The following is a 19,178-nucleotide window of genomic DNA, read 5'->3' as shown; positions in this document are numbered from 1 at the left end:
AGAATCATAGAATCACCAAGGTTGGAGAAGACCTAGATGATCACCCAGTCCAACCATCCACCTATCACCAGTAGTTCTCACTAAACCATGTCCCTCAACACAACGTCCAAACATCCCTTGAACACCTCCAGGGTCGGTGACTTCACCATCTCCCTGGGCAGCCCATTCCAGTGCTTGACCACTCTTTCAGAGAAGTAGTATTTCCTAACGTTCAGCCTGAATCTCTCCTGGTGCAACTTGAGGCCATTCTCTCTAGTCCTATCACCAGTTGCATGAGAGAAGAGGCTGGACCCCAGCTCACCACAACCTCCCTTCAGTTACAGAGGGCAATAAGGCCTCCCCTTAGCCTCCTCTTCTCCCAGCTTCCTCAGCTGCTCCCCATAAGACTTGTGCTCCAGACCCCTCACCAGCCTTATTGCCCTTTTCAGAACACACTCCAAGGCCTCAATGTCTTTCTAGCAGTGGGGGGCCGAAAACTGAACACAGTACTTGAGGTGCAGCCTCACCAGTGCTGAGTACAGAGTGACAATTACTTCCCTGCTCCTACTAGCAACACTATTTCTGACACATTTCTGTATGGGAATTGCTGAATCATGGCCTGAACCTCTGATTGATCAGCTGAGGTGAGCAATGAGTCAGCCCTGGGAGCACAGGTGAAGGCAATTCACCTGTACTGCCAGAAGGGGTGGAACTTGGCTCCACCTCTCATAGACCCATTTAAGAGCTGACCACCAGTAGAGAAGGGTCTCTTTTTGGAGATCCCTCTTTTTGGAGTTTTCCTGAAAGCCCAGGACAAGGGTTAGTCCTCTATCTATTCTTTTTTTGGTGTAGTAACCTGCTTAGCCAAGCTCTCTTGTATATTTCCGAATTATAACATCTGTATATTTGTTGGTTATACAGTTTCTTATACAGCTATACACCAAATTGGTCAGAAGCAATCAATAGGGTTCAGGCTAGTCTTGCACTGCCTCTGGGCATGGGCATCCAACATCATGTTGGATGATGTTGAACTCCATTCCTTGAGCAGAACCACTGTCTGTCTCTAGCCACAGGTATGAACTCTGCCTCTTATGAGCAATACTGTCAAGTCTTTGGAAAGAATGTGTTTTTTAGATTTATTTTTTAAGTAGTCTACTCTTACACTTCAAAGTTCACTTCTTTTTTTTCTCTATTGCAATTTTGCTGGAAAAAAAAAATAACAAAATCAAACTGTTTTCAGCTTAAGAGCAAAATGACCCAGGCTGCAGGCATGCTGTGGTCTTCCATCTGAACTCTGATCTGCCATGGGTGGAGTGTTCCTCTTTTAATTTTGATTTTACTTGTTACGCTGCAGCTTAATGCTGTCTAACTGAAAGCTTTAGGGAATTTTCTCCAGTCTGTCCTAATTGAAGTGCTAGAACAGCATATTTTCAGTAGATGTGCCTTATTCTTGCTCTCAAACAGTGTTAGTTAAACAGTCTGTTTGAATAATTTTTTCAACTTCTGTAGCAGCGTTCACTCAGTGTGTAAATCATCAAGTATGCTTGTGAATAATACATTTGACAGGATTTGTAATACATAAAAATTATGTTGACAAACGCTCAGATAATTGTTTCTTAAAAAGTAGAAGGAACAGAATATTTATTTCACCTTTTTTTAAAATAGATTTTAGTAACTTAAAAGGGACGAATAATTTTTACAATTTCTCATATTTTGAAGTATAAGCATTATGCTTATATTTATTTTAATTGATTTTGAGCTTATTAAGTTTTTAAACAAAAATCAGAGCTGTAATCACTTAGCAGCACAAAAGTGGTTTGAACAATTTAACTAATTTCTTGGTTTTGTAGTTTCCAATGAATGTTTGAAACTTTACGCTTAAGAAATTTTAAATCTTACCTACTGAGTCATTAAAACATGATTTCAAGCTATGCAAAGCTAACTTCATGTTCTTATCTTTATGACATTCAGCAGGTTTTTTCAGCCTAGAGAAAGCCATTGTGTAGGGAAAGAGATTTACCAGCCACATCTGTTTCCTATCTTATATTGTTTTCTTTTTCTCTATTTTGCCTTTAAATTTCTACCACTGGAAGTTAGACAGTGCGGAGTTACCATGCCTTCTTGTTTGCTGTTGTCAGCGGTGAGGAATGTAGAGGCAATTGAGCAGTAAGCATAAGAAACTACCAGGTGAGTCTCAGTTGGAAAGGAAGCAAATTACATTTATGGCATCTTTAAGCCACTCAGTAAAAGAACAGTCTGGGAATAACTCTGTACTATCTCAACTAAGGGAAACGATGTGTCTGCAGAAGATGAAGACCTTGGGTTCATTGGAAATGCTGCAGACAGATCTTTTCTCACTTTGACACTGAGGTGCTGCAAATGGACAGTGCATCCTCTCCTGCACCTTAGGACAACACATACTCTTTACTTCGTATGTATCACATGCACAGGTGTCCATGAACAGAGGGATTCCAACACTGTTGGTACTAGCAGCCTCCTTCAGTGGGTGAGCCATGGTGTTCTCTGCATGCCTTCTCTATCTGATCATATCTTCATGTCAAAGGTCAGGTGTCCACGTGAATGCAATAAATGCTTGTAATCTCCTGCAGTTCAGCCTTGATTCTTTTATTGGTATTTGTTTTCCATTTGTTTCCTTCCTGTCCTTCAGAACAGATGTAGGGTCCAAATCTACGCAAAACAGCCAGGCAAATATTTGTTAGTGGTTACCTTTGCCTGTTTCCTGCTCGCCAGTCTTCTGCCTTGACTCCATTTGGCCTTGCTGTATCCAGCCTGCTTCTACAGCTGGGTATTGCTTAGAATTTTTCACTATGTTTAGGACAAGAGGAAATCTCCATCGACTTCGTTTGCAAGAGCAGACAGTGGAATTACACAAACAGTCTCTAGTGCCTTTTCATCTTCTAATTCTCTAAAGAGAACCAGTTAATTTTCTCATCCTCTTCCAAGCACACCCACTCTTTAGAAAGCTTTTTCCTATGAGTTGAGATACTGCATGTGTATTTTGCAACTTCAAGCCTTACTTCTTCCTCCTAATCTACCCATCATTCCAATCATCTCTGAAATTCAGAAAAGACTCATTTAATGAGCACTTCCTTCCAGCATACAAATCTAAATATAAAGCTGGAGTATATTGTAGATTTACATCATTTACTACTATATCTTGATATCAATATTTAGCCTTTAGGCAATCTTTAGCTATAAAATGCCATATAGAAAAATATCTTTATTGTAATACACTTTTGTACAGGCAGATGGAGTAAGAGACTCACCCAGGAAAAGCGGTGGTGAAAGTGACTGTTAGACCTCCTGTTGCTGAGTTTCAGAAGAACAGAATGTAGAAAACAAAGGATAAAATTTAAAAGGTAAAAATTTACTGCAGGTTAAATTCTCCTTTGGGAAATGAACTTTTGTTAAGAACTGAATCTTCTAAAACATCTACTGATTTTCATGAAATACTACAATGAAAAGAACTGCCAAGTGCTTTAATAAAATCAGTGTGATTCTTATCCTTTATAGAATATATTTTCACTGTTTGAAACTCAAAGACATTTATTAATTAATTATCTTAGGGAAATGCATTTGTTTTCCTGAAATAGCATCTCCTCCAGAAATTTACATTTCAAGAAATTATAAAAAGTTCCCATTCAGAATGAGAACAACTTTAGAATCAGAATTTTCTACGAGTTCTGATTATTGAGCAGCTGCAAACGATTGGAATGATGCTATCACAGAAGTAACTTGAGAGTTTCATTGGAGATGCTAAAGATGTTTATAAATTAATTCTAAAACTGGAGAACAGAGTTGCATTCTTCCATCACTTCTGTCAACTCCTCTGGTGGGAATAATAATGCTAATGTTTTTTTTTGCTCTAGGTCTGATCACTAAATAGTAATGTCTTGACGTGAACTGATGCAACTGTCCATGTTTCAAAGAGATGAGTGCATTTGAAACGTAGTTACAGGTTAATTTTTCATTTGTTAACAAGCACAATGATACAACAGAAAGTTTGAAAAAATAATTAAATGCAACAATTAGTTAACTGCATGGAAAAATATTGCTATGTTCTGAGAATCTGAAAGGATTTAGTAGGAAAAAATGCATTGTGGGAAAATTTCATATAACAAATGCTGTCTTTGTAAACAAAATATTGCTGATAGGAGTACTGACCTCCAAGAAGATACCAACTGTTGTTCATCTCTCATTCATTTGCTGATCTAGATTTAATATTGATGTTAATCCAGATCTTGTTGCAAGTGATGACTGAACCCAACTATTTGATCATCATTTTAATGTTGGGGACTTACACCTTGCAGGAATGTGTTATTTTACATCAGCACATTTCTGTGGAGTGTAGGTCAAGTATACCACTGGGACAAACATCAGAACCAGGCATTTTGTATATCGTTGTTTGTCTTACAGCCCATAGCTCACTTCTGTCCCCTGCACCATTATCTGCTAAAACTTCTGCACTTAGAAATCTGCTGATTCTGGGAACATTACTAATAGCTCATGAAGCAGAGAAAATGCTGCCTCGTTCTGCTGCTTATACAGTTTTAACAAAGGAAGGTAAAGCTTTGTTTCCAAAACAAGCAAATTCAAACAAAGCTATACAGAAAAGCATGGTTAATCTCTGATGAGACTTGCACAAATTTCAGTTGGGTTAGCACATCACCAGTTACTCAACACTTTCAGTACAACCATGTAAAAAATGAACATTTACTTTTTAATTATCAAGATGGTGATTATTTATTATTGAGCATTGTGCACAACATGAATTGTGTATATACTGTACAATGTGTATATATACATTGTATAATGTGTACATATATGTATAATGTACATGTACATCATACATACTACACAAATTATACATATTATACATTAAATTGTGTTTACTGTTGTCAGTGGGAATTGCATGTCAGCATAATGTTTTCCTATTGCTCTGATCACTTTACCTCACTGTGCTTTGAGATGACATACCAGTACAGGTCTCCCCTCTTCTATGCATAGGTTTCAAGCTGCTTTTGCCTCTGTGCTTGGCTCTATATTGTTTCCTTCTCCAAATTTTTTAATGTTACTCTTTTTCGTAGGCACTTGGAGAAGAAAACAACAGTACATTGAAACTACTGTTTACTAAAATGCTTTACCAAAATAGCCTTTTGTTTTGGCAGCAATTCTGGTTTCAGCCAGGCTTCTGGGTCTAAGTGCAGGTCTTGCTTTGGTTTTGTACATCAGAAATATGAAGTGGTTACAAAGTGCCTTCCACAAACAAATTCTCTCTTCCCCTTCCATTTCTTCCTTCTCCTCTCTTCTTCCTTTCCCAAATCCCACTGGCAAGTCCTTTGAATAACTACACAGTATAATTAGTACTAACTAGTATTTCCATCTTTGCTTTGAAGGATCAGCATGGTTCTTCATGACAGAAGGAAAACAACATGGAACACAATCATTTCATCTAGAAAATCAGGTCCAAGAGAGGGGCTGAGAGAACCTCTACACCTAGACATGAGGTGAGTGAGTGAGCTTGTGTGGAAAAGCTAGGTCAGAGCTGAAGAGATGGCATTCATTGGCACAATCCCGTGCAGGATTTTATACTTAAAACAAAAATTCAGAAATTCCTTGCTGCACAAATATTTTTTGCATCAAAGCAGGCAAATGCTTTTTACTGCTCTCTTTCCTTTGATTTTTTGTGTATATTGCAGGAATTAGAGTTTATAGATTCTCAAACTGCCTGTAAATTGTGGAAATTCTTCCTTGTGTTGTTTGGCAGAGGTTCTGAGAAGAAAAAGCAGCAGTAGAAAGGCACTTGATACACATTTGTTGGCGTAACAGTAAATATGAACAAAACTGTTCTAGGAAACACCTTCTCTGAGAGGGGAAACAACATAAAGACTGTCCACTGATAATTTTATACTTAGTGACAAACTTACAGATTTATTTTCTGCCATACTAAGGAATTTCTAAGGGCTTGAGCTTCCCCTTTCAGCTGTTCTGTGAGATTTGCTCTGCCAGTCATCCTCTGCTGAACAGTTCCTGAATCCCATGTGTTCATGGGCCAGAAATCCTGGTCTCTTTTAGGTTTCAGCTGCACATGGAAAGGCTTAGAAACCCACTGCTGAGGATTCTGAGCATTGCTTTTCAGCTCCTACTATTCCTATTTCCTTTCTCTTTAATATCTCTTTGTATCAAGGTCTCATTTATAATTGTCTCTGCTCACACTGGCCAAAATCTCTCTTGATAAGGGAACTAAAGCTTTGCAAGCTCCTAAAAGCTTTTTTCAAGAGCACATCTGGCCCAATTCAGCGAGAAGTTGATCTCCACGAAGAGAAATGAGAGTTTCTGCACCCACTGCAGTGCATGTAACCAGCTGCAGGTCTGAAACTGGTTCAGTTTGTTGTATGGGAGGAGTGTAATTTATGCTGTTACCTTTTCTTTCTAGATATGAGCATTTGCCCTCTCCTCCTGCCTATATGATAAAAGAAATCACAAAGAAGACTTCTTCCATCTCACAACCCTAGTTGCTGGGTTGTGGGAGATCCATAGAGGACATCATTGATAGGACATCACTGATAATCTCAGGCTCACACTGTATAAAACACAGAGAAACTCAAGGCTTCATAAAGGGCAGAGATTAATAATACGCTCTCTGAGAAAATCTAATTGGCATGCTGATACACTGAACACCACATGAGGACTGCCAAACTAAATTATTGTGGAAAACAACAGCTCTAGCAGATAAATTTCACTCTGAGACTCTTCTAAAAGGTATGCCTGCATCTTTTGATTAATTGACTTCTAATGCTTTTAAAGGAGTCATACTGCATGCTGAGGAGAGCCCATCATAAGCATTGGAAGGGAGATGGCCTTTCAAATTTATTTCTTGACTTTTGCCCAGTTGTTAAAGAAACAATATTTTTTCAGGACTGCATTGGCTAGGAAGCAGAAGTAGCAGTGCAGGAAGCAGCAAATAGTTTCCTGTTTTATTTTTAACCTGTCCCTTCACTTATTTAACAACTTAATGATATGTCATAAAATAATATTATTTTCCTTTATTTTTGGTTTTATTTTAGCTGTACTATAAAGTGATGTCCAAAATAAGCACTGGGAAAAATCTGCTTCTGCTACCACTTTCTAGAGCTGTGCAAGCTGTACAGGCTCTCTTTTATGACTGCTAAGCAGCCTTGCAACTCCAGCCTTTTTTTACAAAACAACTCATCTCCCTATCTGGAGGCATTTGTGTAGGTACTAGATTTAGTTGTCAGAACAGAGTTTTGTTTACATGATCAAGTGATTCACTGTGTATTTGTTGACATCAGTGTTACCAAGGGATTAGGGATTCCAAGACACAGGGCTTCTGATCTTCCAAGAGACATCCTGTATAACAGTCCCCTCAGAGAGCAGAAGGGTCAGCTGTAAGTTTAAGCCACTTTGATGCAATAGTAAATTCTCATCTCTTCTGCACTGAAACAAGACCGTGCAGTTTAGCTCAGAAGGCTGCTGAGATTACAGTAGCTTCCTTCCTTTACAGGAGGCCCTTCTGTCTTGAAGTTATTATCAGGAAAAACAGAAAGTGATGCAGAACTATAAGGTGTAAATAACAGTGTAATCTCTATGACTTAGAAAACTCAAAATAATTTTAACCACTTCTTTGTAAGTCTGAATTGACCCGTTGTGGAAATACAAGAAATAAAGTGTAAGCTGCAATAGTAGCACTAGTTGTGCTAGTTCAGTGTAAGCTGAAATTTAATTAAAAAAAAAAAAAGGAAAATGGAGAATTGTATTGTTTGCTAATTTATACCTTAAATAACTTCAGTGGGACTGGATGTGGTACAGCTTCCCCTGCGAGGAAGAAGCAGACGGTTCAGTCACTTCCTGATTTCGCCTGAAAGCCAAGGTCTGCTAGGGACAGGCTGGCCTCCCTCCAGCATTACGCCTCCCTTGGGTGCATTTTTGCCGTGCTCAAGTTCTGAGGCTGGAGAAATCCCCTGACTTGTAGTTTGTCCCCTCCATTGACCAGATTTTCCTTCTTTTCTCTTCTCCTTCTGTTAAAGCAGATATACTGTACCAGGCCACACAGTGGTGTTCATTGCAACAGACATACTGAATCTGCAAGGGTCTGATTACAGCTGGACAACTATTTCACTCTTCTGCAGGATTGCAGGAGTAGCAGATCTGTGCACATTGAATGTTTCGCTCAGTACTGCTTTGAAATCACAGCTTTCCTTCTTGGTTTGGTCCCCAAACTATAAGAGTAGTTACAGAGCAGGAAATAGGTGGGGAAATACTCCATGGCTTTTTACACTTGCTTTGCACAAATTAAGATGCTGGCATGTGGAAGAGTAACTCATTGTCCAGTTATTGTCCACAGTATGCATCCATTCTTCAACCACAAGTGACCTACTGCATGCTTTTCTTAGCAAACAGCTTGAAAACATCTGGTTTTGAGTTGCCGAAAGGACATAAAGGTTACATATATGAATCTGCATTCTTGGGAGTGATGGTGCACTGTGAATCCCTCACTTGTTTCCAGGGGTGGCAAGTGCAACCTGTTCCCTTTCACACAGAAAGAAGTGCTTATAGGCTCTGAAAATTACGTTGCCAAAACTGTGCAGATTGAAGTATAACATGAAGGTACTGGGTGCTTGTACCAAAGAGGAGAGGAGAGAAAAGGAAAGGAGGGGTGAAGAGTAAAGAGAAAGGAAAAGGAAAGAAGAAAAGATAATGTTCCTTTTTAAAACTCTTATTTTCCTTGAGTTTCTCTCTTGTGTGCTTCCCTGGGACTTTTCCCACCTTCAGTCAGTCAGTGAAACCAGCTCATCCACTCATCTTCATCACCATGCAATTTTTCAACAGGATTAGAAAAGGCAAACTGTTTTTAAGATAAATAATAAAACCAACCCTTTTAAGATATTGTTGTTGCTTATTTTCCCCAGTGGATATAAAAAAAATAAAAAGAACTCCCCCGAGCAGCACATTTGAGAAGCTGGAATGCTTTTAAGTGCAACAGATTAGAAGGGGTGCTTAGACATAATGTCCAGCGCTCTTTAAAAATAACTCCTTGGGGGAATTTCTACATAATTCTTCATGATTAAAAACTTTACAATTTGCTGCAGTAAAATTAAAATTGCTTTATTACATCAGTTGTTGAAGCAGCCTTCTGTTATGCTGAGCCATCTGACTGCTGCCGTGTTTCCCTCTTCTGTTCCACTGGCCCGAGGAGAACTTGTCCTAGAGCTATTGTAATGGTCTAGTGAATAAGATCAAGTCTTCAGCTATGTAGCTACTTGTTGCACAGACTTTTTATTAACCTCCTTCCTTCACTTTGTTTAGGGAAATAATTCTCAGTGAGGGAACAACAGCCTGCAGTTAGGGATTACTGGGAAGAGCAGGATGGCAGAGAGAGAGGGGGGACAGCTTGTGTGGCTCTTGTCCTTCTCCAGCTGCCTTCCCATCCTCCTTTAGCTAGGCACAAAATTCAAACGCTTGATGTGAGGGCTCACACACAGCATAGTCCCCAGATCTGGGTAAGAGTTGGATCCAGCCCTGCTTGTGTTTGTTATGCGTTGGTGACATTCATTATTAATAATTTATGCACTGTATCATAATAAATGTGGGGAAAAAGGTGTAGCAGCAATAAAAATATATTCTGATTAAATGCTTTCTGTCTGTTACCTAAAAGGCATACATTGTAAATAAAGCCTTCTGGTAGCATGAAAGAGAAGGTGAATGTGAGCAGTCAGAATAGATTTACCAAAGGTAAATCATGCATGACCAACGTGATTACCATCAGTGGACTCCATTTGTGGTTTCTGAGGTAAAGAAATACCAACAAAGATTGGAAAGGACTGCTCAAACTAAGATAAGTAGAACTCCAAATAGTCAAGACGATAAAAAAATGAACAAATGAACAAATGTCTTATAAATTCCAAAGGTCAGTGCAATTTGCTCCTGTATTAGGAATGTTTATGGAGGATAACTTTGTAAAAAGCTTCCTGTATCTCTCAGGAAGCTACTGAGATTGACAGCAGCACTGCACACTGTGTTTATGACTAGTTGTCTTAATTCTCAAGCTATCTCCAAAGGTATTGCCTAAGATATGTAGTCAGCTTTCTGCCAGCAACCTTTGGCCAAATGGTCAAGTGGGTACTCAAATAATAGGAAACATATGAAGGGCTGAAAGTTTGAAGTGCAGGACAGATTTTAAAGGAAAAGGGAGAAGTAAAGATGGGAGGTCTTACACCTCTTCTACGAAGAAAGGTTTAGGGTCGGGTTTATTTAGCTTGGAGAAAAGAAGGCTGTGGGAAGACCTTGTTGCAGCTTTCCAGTACTTGAAGGGAGCTCACAAGCAGGAGGGGGACAAACTTTTTAGACAGTCTGATAGTGATAGGATAAGAATGGCTTAAAGCTAAAAGAGGGGAGATTTAGGTTAGATGTTAGGAAGAAATATTTTACTCAGAGGGTGGTGAGGCCCTGGCACAGACTGCCCAAAGAGGTTGTGGATGCTCCATCCTTGGAGGCATTCAAGGCCAGGTTGGATGGGGCCCTAAGCAGCCTGAGCTGGTGGGTGACAGCCGTGCCAATGGCAGGGGAACTGGATGATCCCCTCCAAACTAAGTCATTCTGTGATTCTATTATTACCAATAGACCCAAGTAGTAGACCCAAGATACCTAATCTCTGCTCTCAGCAGGAGTTCAATACCTCAACATCCAATTTTATTCATTTCTTCCAGAAACTGTTTCATTATACCTTCATTTCTACCTCCATGAAAGAAAAAAAAGAAAAAAAAAAACAAAAACAGGAAAAATAATAACAGCTACTGCAAAACAGAAACAAAGAAACAAACTAAAAGCCTTTTTAAAGACATGCACACAAATAAGAAGGACACAATCCTTCTCTACACTTGTCAATCTCTATTAGCACATGCATAATTCAGACAAGTAGTTTGTGTTTGTAATACAAATTCTCTGGGATTTAACAAAACAAACAGTACTACCTATATTGAATTGGGTCTTGACACTTTGAGACATTTGCACATGTGATGTCACTACTCCTGTCAGCAGCAGAGGTCTTGAGGAACAATAAGCACATTTTGTCCATGAGTTCACAGTAAAAGTAATTTATGTCTCTGTCATTGCTGGAGTGTCTCTAGATACAATCATTGAAGATGATCTAGGAGAAAACAGATTACAACATATACTTTTGAGGAAGTAAAAGCTTCTGTGGCAGTCCAGAAGTTCTCTTTTGGTACCTTGGAAGACATATGATACCAAAAAAAACACATTTAAAACATAATAGGTCAAGAAAAAAGGAACCACAGCCTTTTTCTTATGGTTGTAGCATATTATTGTGGAATGGAAAGGCTCATAATAGAGCATGCCATGGTCTCATTCCAGCCATAATTAGCAATAGCATTTCAATTCCTTCAATATAATGTATTTTAGATTATCATGACAGTATCTATATCCAGTTTAGCAGTATAACTTGGTCTGCTTTTATACAGTGGGATAAAGTTGGCATCACATCTAATAACTATTTGCTCAAATTATTAAACTCAAGTCCAAATATATTTTAGTGATTCTTTTATTTTATTTTTTGTAAACTAATGATTTTACAGGTTTTTTTTTTTTGTAGGTTTTTTTTTTTTTTTTTTTTTTTTTTTGGTGCATTTTAGATGAGGTGGTATAGACTGCTTTAAAATGTAACTATTTCATACCAAATATTTTTAAAATATTCCTTTACATTGTGCTAGATATAAGACTAATCTGGAAGGCTCTGATGCATAAATAAGAAAATCAGATATGCCTCAAATGAAGGCAAATTTTGTATTGAAGTGGTGTGGATTTGCATTCAGGACCAATTAAGGAACGATGCGTACATGTCTATGCCATAACTCTTCAGTATTTCCTCTGGAACAAAATTAGTCCTGACTCACTGACAATTATTATTAACACACATAAGCAAGAGCGAAATGGGATTGTAATGAAAAAATGTATCTGATTAGGTTATCCAGTTTCCAGTGAGGAATTTAGTGGCGCCCCTGTAATAAAGATGGAATGGCATTTCAGCTGGCCCTGGCTCAGGACTAGTGCCGGCTGCCCATCTGGCAGAAAAGTGATAAAGCAGCAACAGCTGCTAAGGGGTATGGAGAAATTAATTTGAAGAGGTATGCATGCCTGAAGGAACTGCTTAAAGAAGTAATAGTAGCCTGGTACCCCATGGCCATAAGCAGAATGCCAGGAAGGAGACAGTGGAGGAAGGAAAACAGATGGACCTCCTGCTGTTATTGACTGGGAAGAGGAAATAAAGGATGATGTTAAGTGTTACTATCAGGACCAAACATAATAGTGAAAGCTAGTACTTTCCTACTGATGAAGCGGTATGAGATATCTTAATGTAAGTAAAGAATGTTATGTCAAGAAGGAATACAACCTTAGAACTGTGATTTCAGGTCATTGTAAACAAACTGTAAGAAATAAGAAGAAATTTTGGGGAAGTTCTCTTGTACAAACCTTCTTTTAAAAAAAATAACTTTTCATTTCTAACTTGTTAACAGAGGAAAAGAACTCACAAAAATTTAAATTTTTATAATTGGAGAAAAGGGCTCCTAGGATTTCAAATCCCAGGTTTGGTATTAACTACCTTTCATCTAATTGAACCCCTCTGCCTTATTTCTGATCACAAGAAGTAAACAATCCAAACATATTACCTCCTACAGAGAAGATTCATAAAGACGGCCAGCTCAGTGTTGGGGAAAGTTTTTAAGGTGCTCTTTCAACGGAGAAGAAACTACTAAGTTAGGACTTACATGGCTCATATAATAGTTTGTGTTACTCTGGGAAAAATAATGTGGACTGTATTTTGTAGCTGTGAACATTGTCCTGGGCTATCTTTGATATGCTGTAGATGGATTTATTTTCTAAGAGCAAAACTGGATTTGCAGGCTTCTTGTTTGATATGATGACTTGGAAAGCACCTTATAGCAGATTCATTCAAATGTATAATGTGTTTGATTCAATGTATGTGTATTTTATAAAGGTAATTTTAAGTGCTCCAAGGGAAAGATGGAGGCAACGAATCCAATGCAAAATGCTTACATAGTGTTTTGAGGATGCAAAGTACAGGAGCACCAGACAGTTGAAAGATTTGTTGTGGTCCACTGAAAACTGCTGAAAGTTGAAACTGTTTAAATAAAGTTTGAGAAGCAATGGTACAGGGGGCTTAAAACCCCAAATAGACACCCTCACAAAGTCCAAAGCCAGGTAAAGATTTGGGCTGAAGAAGAGATGAGCTGTAAAAACTTCTGGGTGCAGTCAAGTTTTGTGGATATCTGTGCCAAAACATGTCTACCAGTGACGTGTGCCTTTTCTGTTTGTATACTATGTATATATGGAGAGCATCTCCTGTTGTGTACAATATTCCTTTGAGTTTTATTCACTGCAGAATGCAGAGTTTTGCCCAAGATACTGTAAAAAGGGGGCAAACCAAAATGCCTCCTTATATTACTAACATTCATGTGCTGCTAAGCCTTTGCAAGATCAGGTTTAGTGTCCTTTGTTTGTTTGTTTTATCTAATATCACTTTACTAAATAACCTTAGTTTGAACACATGCTGTGGGTTATCAGTGCAAGAGCTGTTTAAGTCGATTTTAAAGTCAATAAGCAGTTTCAACATGTCTGTTTGAACACAGCTATTCTGCCTCTGCTAACCCTGGTAAGAGATGCTGTTTGGTAACATTTGTTCCAAAAGTCCATGCACCTGGCCTTGCGCTTGCATAAGCTGTGTGCCTTATAGTGATTCACTCAGTACGCAAGTTTCATATTTAGCAATCACATTAATCTTAATTACTGTGTGCAAGGATGTCTCAGTCTTAGAGGTTCCTCTTCATTATGGGAAAGCTGCTCTCAAGACCAGAAAAGGGGATGTGGAGGTTACCCTGCAAAGAGCACTGCTGGGGCTGGAGAGAGAAACACAGCCCTGTCCTTCTTCTTGTTCTTGTAGCCTCTCCTGTATAACTCCATTTAAGCAGTACTAACAGGCATTTCTGTATTTACAGCACCTCTTGTGCTGAGAGGGTAGAAAAAAAGTCTTGAAAAGAATACATGGCCCTTTTTCACATGCTTTTTTTATCAACATCTTCTCTTGAAGTCCTGTCATCTCTCATTCTCTCATCTATCCATCATATTTGTTTGTATTGTGTGTCTATCACCTATGCTGCTTGAAATGAAGCACTGCTCAGGAGTTCTTGATTACTTGCTAAGCCTGCCGAGGACTTCTGAATGCTTCTGAAGAAAGAGAGGCCACTCCAAGCGTTTGGCAAAATCTTTATTGTGGCTCTCATGGTTGCGTGCCATCTCTGCTCTCAGCTGCCAGACTGCAGACAAAGCAGGAAAGAAGTGGAGTCTTCTGCACTTTCTATTTCTCAGTCTCAGCACTTAAGAGGTGAGATCGCTTAGAAGAGACTGGCAACCATTTTCCAAACTCAGTCGTAATTTGCCTCTGTTTTAAACAACACAGCAGCCTACCAGACCTTGACTTCTGGGGCTACTAGTTCAGGTGCTTGTTCACATGGGGATAGGATCATAATAATTAGAATGGGAAGCAAATTAGGCATCAAATCATGTTTTCACTGGTATCTAATGGAGAATATAAATGTTCCCTCAGACAAAGTTTGAAACTTATTAGTTTGACCATCAGGAATCTAAGAAAAGTAAATATTTTAATAGCTGTACTACAACCAAGCTTGTAAACATGTAGATTGATAACCATGCTTTGTTGCAGCAGTAGTGCCTGCTATAATATTACACTTTCAACAAGAGTTCTGCTATTGATTTTAAAAGTTGGAATTCTTTCAATCCTCATTCTTCTTCAGAGGCATAAAAACAGCTCAGTGTCTGCAGGCATTTACCACACTGTGGTTTTTCAGATAAAGAAGTAACAACAAAGATGGGAAAGAGCTGCTCAAACTTTGCTATGTAAAAGATAATTATAAATCAAGACAACATAAAAAAAAAATTAATCCCCTGAGCTTCTTTCTGATCTTTGACTGCTGTAACCGAGATCAATAGCCTGCTTTATACCAACAAACTTTTAAATGTTTGTTTATCCAACCACAAACTCAAATACGATGTTCTGCTTCAGCGCTGTCTTGAAGCTAATGTTAAAGCTGCTTGACAGTGCTTAACAGCAAAACTCAGTCAAATATTACTATGCTGTTAAGTCACTGGATCTTGGGTTAATTTTTAATGTCAAATACTTTTACTAAAACCACCAATCCAAAAATATTCTGAAAAACTGACCTCCAGTTGATAATCTGCTAGAGCCCTATCCTTGCCATGGAAACAGCAGAAGTGCAATCTGCTTTGCAGTCTAGCATGCTTTAAAAGGAGATAGATATATATTTCACACATGGGATTGGATTAAGTGTTCCAGATGTATCAAAATGAATGTGATAAGTTGTTGAAACAGATCAGCATATACTGCTAGAAAGCTACGAATGTGTGGGAACACAATATTAAGCATATGCTAACATGACCGTTTTCCTAAGCTCCCCCCATTTACGGCATCCTTATTTATAGTATACATTTATATACGTTTCTTGTTTTAGCCACTTTTAAGTGAAGAATAGACTCCATGTAAACAACCTCACTAAATTACTTTATTGAAACAATTCCTATTTCTTAAATATTCTTTGCTCACCATGCATTATTTCATGACATCCAAAATCCATTTTGAAAGAACACCTTCAAAACAAAATAGCATTTCTAAACATTAGTGTTCTCAAGAACTGCATCAGATGTTCTGCTGCATGAAAACACAGATTCCCAATTTGTGGCCCCAGTAAAAGTAAGTAATCCCGTGGTTATCATATTGAGGTACATCCCACCTTTGCACAGTGCAATTTGGGAAAAGAATACAAATGTAGTATGTGGCATTTTTTCTACAGCTTACCATTTCCTAGGGCTGCCCATGCTCACCCAGTCCTCAAGACAAATTCTGTGATTTCCAAACTTCAGGCTAGCTACACCACATTGCACCAATTGCCCCTGACTAACGTGTTTTTTTTTTTTTTTTTTTTTTTTTTTTTTTTTTTTTTTGGCAACAAAGCAGTTCTGTCATGGAATGAAAAATACATGGAAATTTATTCTGTTAACATAAGGATATCATTTTGCAAGGAAAAATCCCACGTGAGTTTTTAAGATGAATTACTATAAATTTTCCATTACTGAAACAGCTGAAAGCAGCTATAAATGTACCAAACATAGAGCTATATGTTTGTTTTACATGTAGGAAAGTATTTCTCATCTACTTTTCTGGGCTAGAACACTCTAAGGAGTATAATCCTGTAAACTATCACAAATTTCCATAGTTCCACTACAGTGGGCTTGTTTAAAGTGTGTCAATATTTGTATATCATCTAACACTAGTGATGTCTCAGAATCTTTCCCTCAATGTAAATGTTTCAGCACCTTGCTTAATGCATTGAACTTTCTTTCATGCCTTATATATGGTTCTAATAAAATGTGGTTTGCTTTTTTTTTTTTTTTTTTTTTTTTGGTAAAATTGTTGTATTAACCAAATCTTTTATATTCAAACATGTATGACAATAAACACATTAATTTTTTGAGTTGTATGAGTTTTGACTACTGGAGTCAAAACCCAATTATTCCTAACATAAATTAGTCAATTTTGCAGCTCCTACGAAAAGACTTTCACATTAATTCTGACAGAATGAAGCAGCATGGAAGCTAATTGGAACTATGGTGCTTAACACTATCTTCTCAGAAAACTCCACTTCTTTCTCACAAACTGTAATTCAGAAATAACTATGAGAAGTTCTTGGCAGTTCATAACTCCGAATTATGTTGGTTTCTGAGTTGTGGCACAGTGTATCCTACTCCCCAGCTTCAGCACCCCATTCAGCATGGACCAGACACATGGGCCTAATCAAGTCATTCCTTCATTTGAATACCATGACTCACACACTTTGCTGCTTGTATTTCTGTGCTAATATTCCTTGAAATGAAAAATGACATAGAAGAAGCGGACTTTCAGAATGCAGAAGAGCATTCCTTGGATCAAGGACATACTCTAGCTCTATAACATGGACCTGGCAGAGCCCCACATGATGAAAATTCCAGCACAACCTATCTCATCATGAGAGCACCTCCCTAGAGAAAAATCTTTTCTTGAAGCAGAATAATCATCTGGCTGTCACCCAGCACTCCTCAGGCTTTAGACTGACTTGCTGGCAAATACCAAAATAAAATATAGAGACAGGGAGGAATTTAATTCAAACAAGTTTATAGAGAACCCAAGTACCTCCATCTGAGAAAGAACAGGAGTAGTTCCAGTTGGGGCAACTATAAACTTTTATATCGATTACTTCTTTAGAGGGCCAGAATTGTTCTTTTAAAGAACAGGTTAGACAGCATTTGCTGGAAATTACTAAATAATTAACTTTCTTGGAAGAAAAAAAAAAGCCAAACAAAAAGCACTATCTTTTGGAGCACAAAGTGTTCCTCCAGGAGCTCAAGAACTTGCCTTATTTTATTTTTCCAACATGTAGTGATTGGTCTATTAAATAACTGTTTTTTTCTTTACAGATCTTGCCTTGCTTATATCACCAGTGCACTGCCATTGCATCACCCACAGTATGGGAACACTTCATGATTCACTGACTACTAAGTATGAAAGGTGGACCATTTTTTCCAATAGCTGGCTGCTTTTCAAGGGCGCAGCTGCTTTTTGCCCCCTGCAGATGGTAAGCAGGCAGGCATGCTAGCAGGACTCACAGGAGCCAACTGTGACCTTGCCTTTGTGGCTGTTGGCTCTGCCGGCAGGAAGTCTCTGCTGGATGCCTGCTGAATCCCTGTGGTCTCGCCAGAATGTTTATCCATGAAGCTGCAGCTCCTGCTTCATGACCATGCTCCATGTCACCCACAATCTGACTGTGTGCTCTCCTTGCGTCCTGAGCTGTTGCTCCAAGGATCTGTAAAACGACAAAATTAACCTTTTGTGGGGGGAGCAGGTAATGGATGAGACAAATGAATTCCATCCTTCATCTTCCTAGGAACAGTAGAAGAATCTCCACTAAGGTACTAGATAAAATAGGTTGAAATCTGATGTCAGCACTGCCACTTTGATGGACCATTGTGTTCCTCATACCCTTTTGTGGAGCCTTTCAGATCTGCTTTTCGCAGTTACAAATACAGAACTCCATAACGTGGAGGAGTGGCAGCAAGGGATCCACTCCAGCTCTGAGCACAGGGTTATACTCTTTACAGAGAAAAGTAGGAAGCATTAAACATACAATGTGATTGATTTCATTGATTTCTCCACTCAGGCTTTGTCACTGTACATGGAAGCAGCCATACTGAACAGAAATATACACAATCTGAACCTACCTGTCAGATATAAGTGCTCTTAGTATAAAAGCAGAAATTAATATTGTCCTCTTGCTCTACCAAATGTACCTTATCATCTGCCCATCGTTTGCTGAAATGCCCTGCTGAATGTGTAAAGAGGCCCATCATCCTGTACCAGCAGGGATGCCAAGCTTTCTTGCCATTATTATTATGGATATACTGTGTTTGCATTGTGAATAAAGAGCTCACACAAAATCAAATGATTGCTTTCAGATACAGATAAGAGAAACAAATAAACACACAAAAACAACCAGCGCTGATTGTGCTGTATATTTGTCTGCAGCTTCCCTGAAGCCAGGATGGCTTCACTCAGCTGTCACTTCCCTAGGTTGATTTGTGGGATTGTGCAGGTTTTCTAGTGGCATAGTTTGCAAGTGAATGCATCCATGGCACGTTCTTCAAGACACATTCTTCATATTGAGATCTGGGTGGCTTTTTTTATTTAATCATCCTTTAACCTTTACAACTCCCACACATTCTCATTGTATATGTGCTTGCAAATTTCCCAGCAGAAGAATTAAACTCCACTGGAGCATACTGTACTTTTAAATGCTGTGAAGAAAACAGAACCCTTTCCGCATTGTGCTGCTGCTATCATTAGTAACACTGGGACAACAGAGACCTGTGAGAAGAAGCGTGGCTTCTCACACCCTCGGAAGAATGCCTTTGCTGCTTATTCAGGCCTATCCATTCTTTCTAGCAGTGGCTCAAAATTCAAACGCAAATCATCCCAAAGCATTCCTGAGCCCAGGGGT

At 38.6% G+C, this 19,178-nt stretch overlaps 1 long non-coding RNA gene across 7 annotated transcripts; it reads left to right on the top strand.

Annotated features, from left to right (window-relative positions):
* The first annotated feature begins 747 nt into the window (after nucleotides 1-747).
* LOC116227596 (uncharacterized) lies at nucleotides 748-18,770 on the top strand. Of its 7 annotated transcripts, none has more exons than XR_016465244.1 (7): nucleotides 748-798; nucleotides 901-1,052; nucleotides 2,073-2,166; nucleotides 2,267-2,410; nucleotides 3,245-3,359; nucleotides 5,397-5,507; nucleotides 17,602-18,770. It is a non-coding gene; the product is annotated as an uncharacterized LOC116227596 (long non-coding RNA). The 7 variants fall into 7 exon arrangements; XR_016465240.1 differs by lacking the exon at nucleotides 17,602-18,770 and adding an exon at nucleotides 6,437-8,874 and having other exon boundaries at nucleotides 2,077-2,166; XR_016465243.1 differs by lacking the exon at nucleotides 17,602-18,770 and adding an exon at nucleotides 6,437-8,874 and having other exon boundaries at nucleotides 2,286-2,410.
* Nucleotides 18,771-19,178: the final 408 nt, after the last annotated feature.

The sequence above is a fragment of the Phasianus colchicus genome, chromosome 3, assembly GCF_987193195.1.
Source record: "Phasianus colchicus chromosome 3, bPhaCol1.hap1.1, whole genome shotgun sequence".
NCBI lineage: Eukaryota > Metazoa > Chordata > Aves > Galliformes > Phasianidae > Phasianus > Phasianus colchicus.
Note: the sequence above shows the minus strand (reverse complement) of the source record. Positions and strands in the feature narration are given on the sequence as shown.